The sequence below is a fragment of the Bactrocera tryoni genome, unplaced genomic scaffold (assembly GCF_016617805.1).
Source record: "Bactrocera tryoni isolate S06 unplaced genomic scaffold, CSIRO_BtryS06_freeze2 scaffold_828, whole genome shotgun sequence".
NCBI lineage: Eukaryota > Metazoa > Arthropoda > Insecta > Diptera > Tephritidae > Bactrocera > Bactrocera tryoni.
This window is the reverse complement of record NW_024396482.1, coordinates 50,635-57,827: the sequence shown is the minus strand read 5'-3', so window position 1 is coordinate 57,827 and position 7,193 is coordinate 50,635. Positions and strand designations below refer to the sequence as shown.

The following is a 7,193-nucleotide window of genomic DNA, read 5'->3' as shown; positions in this document are numbered from 1 at the left end:
AGTATTTGAATTTTTTTTGTTAATATGTGTACATATTTGAATACACTAAGGTAAGCTAGTACCTAGGCATCTAAATTTGGTATTTGTATATATGCATATGTGTATATATGATACTTGATAGGCTCACTTGGTATTCCTTTTATATGTAAAGTGCGCCTTTTGTATACGTATGTATGTATGTTTTTCCCGCCAATTTTGCTCCTCCGCTTCTCTCAGTTGGTTGGACCTGTTGTGTTTGTTGTTTGTTTGGTTTTGTTCGCGCCCGAATAGTGTTTGTTGTATTTATATGCTTTTAGTTTGGGCTTTCGCGCCCGGCTCTCTGTGTTATTATTTTTTTTTTTGTTGATATTATTTGTTCTATTTTGTTTAAAATTCGCGCCCGTTTAATTTGTTGGTATATATAATATATTTGTTTTACAGCAGGAATTCGCGCACAGTGTTTTTATGTTTTTGTTTTCTTGCACTTCCATTTTTTTTTGTAAAAATGTATGTTTGTATTTTTAAGTATATTTATATTTTCCGCTTTTTTGATTCGGTTCTTAGATTTATTTTATATTTTTGTTAGTTTCTGCACTTTCTTTTGGTTCTTTTTTTTTTGTTTTTGTTTTCCACTTCAAGTATTATATACATACATATGTATGTACATATATATGGGTACACTTTTTTTGTTTTTGCTTCCCACTGCACTTCACTGCACTAGTTTTGTTCCTGTTTTTTTCGATTTTCGTGAGATGTCTTTATTTTTTGTTTGTTTGGGTCGCTGCTTTTTTTGTTCGTTATATATGTATGTATGTAAGTACATATGTTTATATATATATATATATTTTTTTTTCACTGCACTTTGTTGTCTTTTAGTTTTTGTCACCACAATTGTTTTAACACACAATTCAATATTGTTATTCTTAATAATTTTAATTTGTTCTTATTTGTAATCCGAAGGTGCCTATCGGTAAGGCTCGAAGGACCATGATTAAGTTTGTAACAAATAGATACATATGTTACTTTATTTTTATGTTGGTAATCACTATTTGCATATGAACATACGTGAAAACTGATTTGGGTTAAATCGAATAGTTATCCCGCACATATGAAATAAAACATACCCGTTTACTTGTTTAACACACTTGAATAATATATGTACAACGTAATTTATTTGGAGAATATTTAACTTTATATAACTGATATTTTTCTTTACGCTACATGTTTATTTATTTCGGAGGTCCATGCAGGTTGTCGATTTAAACGGGATCGTATGTGGTGCTAACTACAGCGCGCGGGATTGGTGTCGCACACGAATATATATAAAATTGATGACAAGGTCCACGGCGATCAGACGATGATCCAATAGAAGTATCGATGCGGTAGCGAAGCGGACCGGGTGAAGATGACAGGGCGCAGTGAGTCGGCGAATGTGTGTGGATCGAATGTGTTGACGTGCGAATAGTATGAGACGAAGCGAGAGCTTTCCCGATGCCCATCCTTTTTGTTGAGTGGGTTGGCGTACAGATGTGTTGAGTTGTGCAGTAGTGCCATCAGCTGTGGTGAATTACACTGTAGGATTAGGATGCGCCAGTTTTACCGGGTAGAGGGGGTGGATGCTTAACTCATTTAAACACGTACTTCTTCGTTATGTTGCCAACGAGGTCCCTAAGATTATTGTTGATTGTTCGCTGCGGTGGGCGCATCATTTCTATCAACTTCTTAATTTCTTCACCCAGCTCACTCATATTGTCGCCGCGAGGTTTCACCGCCTTCGTTTGCGTTGTGTTGTCTTGCAGCGTTGGCGGCGACGACCTTGCTCGCGTTGGTTTTTCTACGCTAAGCATCTTTAGGGGAGATCTGCTAAGTCGCGAAGACCACTTGAATGGATCTATTTCCATTACTGGTGTCCTCTGAGAGTCAGTTCCTTGCACTTTTGGATTATTCACATCTCCTGCGTTTCCCGCATCGTTACCCAATATGGTAGCATAGATCTTACTGCTACTGTTGCTGCCACTTCTTTTTGTTCTTTCTTCGTTTGTATTGTTTTTTCTCATGTAAAATTCCATTCCTTTCTTTTTGTACCAGCGCATCGTGTGTAGGGGGGCGGGCCGAAATAAACAGGAGCGGGTGTACCCTCGTTGACTATGCACCTACCCCAGCTCCCTGAGGCCTGTTCTTCGCTTTACTGGTCCCAGAAAACACGGACGGACCAGCGCTCGCCCGGGGCAACGCAGACTACTAATCTTGCGCCCAATGCACACTCCTCCTCCCTCCTAACACCTCGGCAGAGCAGGCCCACATCACCCTATCCATCTCGACGGCAGAGAAGTCGCTGAGAAGATTTAAAGGGACTCCCAGTGCGCCGCGATGTACATCGGTCAGAGAAAACCTAACATGGTGAACAGACGCTGACCAGGAAGCTGCTAATTGTGAGTCCGTCGCGCCTGGATTTTTGTATTACCCACCATGCCCTTGCATGATGGGGGGGACACCTATTTTTGAGAGGCGGTATCGGCTCGCCTCTGTCGCAGGGGTTTCATCAGTTTAGCTGGCTTTTTTACCGCAACCTCCACACCTGCCGCTCCTCGTCGGGGGTTGCTTATTCGTCATAACTTATTTCGCAACTAACCTGCTACTACAGGCCGTCCGGCTATCTGCGACCTGCCGACCCCCCGGTAGCTTAGAGCTCAGCTGGAAAGTCTGGCTCCACTGAGAAACCAAGACCAACGGGTAGAATAGGAAGTCTATCTGATATTATTTGTTTACTTAGCTTTTGAAAGTCTATAACCATTATTTTCTTTGGTTGACCGTTCTCATCTGTTCCTTTCTATGAGACAGTCCATATGACAGGGTTATAAAGGCTTTTGCTTTCTTTTAATATTTTGAAGTACTTTAAGGTCAATTATTTGCACTAAACCTGTCTGCACCGGGGTTTTTGTTTTTAGTTTGAGTTGCCTCTGCTGCCTGCCTTTCGATGTTAGAGTTGCTTCTGTCGCTTTGTTTTCGTTGAAGTCAAGGTGTTGAAGCTCTTCTTTGAGCTAGATGCGAAGTTAGAGGAAACAACCGTGAACTACGCGTTGCGCTCGCTAATCAGTTATTTTTATTGTTATAACACAGTACAACAGCTAATCTGGGGTGTGAGAAATTCCAAGTCAGGGTGATGGTACTAGGTCAGTATAGTAAACCCTCAAAGGGTTTGGCGTTCGTATGTGTCAGTTTTTTTTGACCTTTCAGCGAAGACGTTACAGTAAGCACAGTTTGACAAAAACGCTTGTATCATTACTGCATTTACATTCATGTCGATCATTAAAAGCATTATTCACTGCATTAAAAAAATTGTAAACTTCGTGACAAAAGGAGACAGCGTTTTATTTGTAATTTTCATGTCATATCTTTTGTCATTATAGTTTTATACAACATCGCTTCGTGTTTGGTAAAAGTTAAATTTACTTCAAATCATCTGTAATAAAAAGTCAAAAAGTATAAAAATATAAAGTAAAAGTGAGAAAGCATATAGTTTATATACTAAATTAGACAGATGGTTTCATAAACATAGGCCCACTCGAGATTGCGCAGTTAAATTAGTGAAAATTTTAAGAAATGAAAATTAAATGTAAACGCCTTTTATAAATTTGATTCAGTGGAGAAACCCATAATAACCAATAGCGGATGGGGTTCATAGATTAATTTCGGATTGATCTGAGGAAACGTGTTTAACGACAAAATTTCCATTGTCAAACGCGGAAGAAGTAGAATGTCTAAATGCAGAAATAAAAAACAACAATCGCGAATGTTATGTAAGTTATTATCAAATTGTTACTTTTACTTCTCATTGATTTCTTTATAATAATTATTTTCTTTTTCAGGTAAAGATTATGAAATAACTTTTTAGACCTGCAAGAGGGGTTGAAAATCTTAAAGAGATATTGACGGACATTGTTGTCCAATAATATAATATTGATGAAATTCATGGAAAAACATCTTTAAGAAGTCTAGAGAATTTTTATTCCACCCTAATAGGTAAATAAATTCTGTTTAATTTTTTGTTTTTGATAGCACTCAATTATATACTGATTTATATGTATCAAAACAATTACTAATTAACTATTTTAATAATTAACTTAACTTTAACTTTCCAGAATCAATTCCAGATGTCAATGACTTCGAACCGGCCGAAAAAAAAATTGAATCATTAAAGGAAAAAGTTTAAATAAAAAACGTGATGTAAATATTGACATATAAAAATTGTATCTTGTCTTATTAAACGGTAAATGGTGTAAACTACGTAAGTAGTGAAATTACTATGTAGTGAGAAATAGAAAGTAGTACATAGTTGGGTAGGTGGTGAAATATTGTAAACGGTAGGTGAGGAAATATAGAAGGTGGTAGGTAGTGAGGTAGCTAGTGAAATATTATGTACATATAAAGTTATAGGTGATGATGTAGCTTATGATGTAAGTGCTGAGATAGGTGGTGAATCACTAGTGAATAGTGTGAATAGTGCCAACGACATCGACATGATTAATTCATGAGTGAATTTCATTGCCGGTAATCTGGTGGCAATCAGTGTAAACCACATTTTTCCATAAAAATAAGACATGCCCGAAAGTAATAGCATGTTCTGTAGCGATACAACGAAGTTCATGAATATATAATATCACTTCTTTACACTGTACCTGTTCTGTTAGTGCATTGACTATACCTTCATTTTTGTGGGTCATTTCGATTTTTGACAGAACCGCATTCAATGCCTTATTTAATTGGTCAGTATACATGCAGTGAACTAATGCTTTGTTGAATCATTTTCAGATATGTGCCCTTCGTTAATATATCTTTTCTGGAGCGTTCTTTATTTATCAAAAAACTATAGACGAGTATTCAACAAGGTGCTTTCCAAAGTAAACAGGACTTAACAAAAAAACAGAAAAAATGATTTTTTTCGGCAAAATCAATTTATTTTATTCAAAATAGTCTCCTTCTGCTTCAATACAGCTTTTTGCACGGTCCAAAAGCATGTCGAAGGAGTGTTTTAGTTCGTTGGCTGGTATGGCCGCCAGTATGCCGGTGCAAGTCTTTAGAATGGCCTCTACGTCTGCATAAGCTTTCCTTTCATGGCCAAATGCATTTTTCCGAAAAGGAAGAAGTCGCACGGTGCCATATCAGGTGATTACGGAGAGTGGTTAATGGTTAAAATGTGATTTTTGGTAAAATTATCGGTCGCAAGCGTCCCCCGAATGTTGGATTCTGAGCAATTTTTGGTCGTCAGTCAATTTGTGCGGGTCAAACCGCGCACACACCTTTCGTAAGTCCAAATGTTCGGTCAAAATGCGATATATCGATATTTTGGAGATAGATAGGTATATAGTTGAGGAATGCACCGCGACCTTAAGTCTATCGTGCCCTCTCCCAATTCACAGGGACTCACTTAGCCCCAGCACATTGATAAAGTCCAATATCCTGCTGGGTGCTATTGAGGCGATGTGAACCCTATCCGGAAACATGGATCCAAGGGCCTTCAAACTGCGTTTACAGACTGCTGTGCAGTCGATTAGCAGGTGCTCCGGAGTTTCAGGCTCCCTGTCGCAAAACCGGCAGTTAGCGTAAGAAGATAGGCTCATGTTGTATAAAGGTCTATTCAACTTGCAGTGGCCGGTGTAAAATGCGACCAGTAGCCTGAGTTTTTCCTTTGGGATGTTGATTATCGACTTAAACCTGTTCAGGATGTACCCCCCAATTAGTAACTTGGCATGTCGCATACCATGCACTCGTTGCCAATGCCTTTCCCTGCCCACTCCTTCTTCCTTGCGGAGCAGCTTCTTTAAGGTATGGGGACCCACCCCTGTGAATGGTTCCTGCCCTACCATCTTAGTGGAGGCTGCGGAGCGGGCGAGCTCAACAGCCAGTTCGTTGCCGGCTATACCTTTATGACCAGGCAACCAGATTAGGTGCACCTGGTTCCGTTCAGCTAGGCTGTTCAACCGTTCTCTACACTCCTGCACTAGTAGCGACTTGATCTCGTAGGAGGAGATTTGTAGAAGTGAGTGCTTGGCTACTTGACCGATCACCAAATGAAGCGGTGTGAGTTCCAGCAGGGCCTCTAGAGCTGCCGTTGGGCAAGTTCGCATTGCGCCCGCATTGCGGAGGTCCTGGAGCACGATAAGCTGCTCCGACACCAGCGATTCCTCCTAGCAATTCAGAGGCAGTACAGCCATGCGGATACCTTTAACAGCATCCGCATATCTGCACCGCCCCTCCTCCATCCGAGGGGGAGCCGGTGCTGATGGTTGGCCTCCGGCTACTCTCGTACTGCCGCTCCTCATCCTCTTGGAGCTTGGGGGCTCCTGCGGCGTGATTTGCCCGCTCTTCCGTCACCTCGCATTGCGGTTTTTGTTTCACTGACCTGGCCACGGTCCCTTGCCTTGCGCACGATCAGGCACGGTCCTGCCACGCTCCTTTGTAGGAGAAGCTCTGCTCCCTTTGTTCCTTCCCTTGGCCAGGGCTTCCGCCACCTCGGGTGACTTTCCTTCCCGGAGGTGCCGCAGGTACCACTTGAGGCTGGCACCACTCATGCCCTTCCTGCGAGGGTCATCGCACCCGCCGGGTTTGCCAGCTGCCGGGATAGGGCGCTGCCCTCCCCTCCTTCGCCTTCTGCTCCTCTTGCTCGCACCATCGGTCTCTGCCCGATGTGACTCCCCTGAGTCTGAGCAGCTAAGCCTACTGCAGAAGTCCTAGCTGCTTCTGCGGCCACAGTTTCCTTCATCTGCCGGATGCCGCTGCAAGAGGGCATGTCGTCGTCATCCTCTCTGGCATGCTCCTCGAACAGCGCTCGGTCTTCCGGCGAGAGAGCATCAAGGAAGCTAAACTTCCGCTTAGCTCCTTGACCATCCCACCACCAGCTACCCCGATCACCTTCTCCTTATCATGTTCTATTGCCGTTGTCCTTTGTCATTGCTTGGTCGCTTCGTTTGGAGTTGTGGTTGTTGGTCTAGGGATCCGCCACGCCAGATCCCTTTGACACGGTAAGGCCACAGTTACTCCCCAATCCGGCCCGGTGTTGGGGAGGCTCCGTTCGAATACAGCCGAATTTACCTCCAGGCTGCAAATCATCCAACGGGCACGGGAGTCGCATAACACCCTGGATTAGGAGGTGGCAGCTCTTGGTTGCCGCACGCATGCGGCACCCGTCATCCTGCCTAGGCAGTGCCAGACAC

At 42.4% G+C, this 7,193-nt stretch overlaps 1 long non-coding RNA gene across 1 annotated transcript; it reads left to right on the top strand.

Annotated features, from left to right (window-relative positions):
• Positions 1-1,902: 1,902 nt before the first annotated feature.
• Positions 1,903-4,198, top strand: LOC120781988. The gene is made up of 3 exons (XR_005706202.1): positions 1,903-3,779; positions 3,849-4,002; positions 4,122-4,198. It is a non-coding gene; the product is annotated as an uncharacterized LOC120781988 (long non-coding RNA).
• Positions 4,199-7,193: the final 2,995 nt, after the last annotated feature.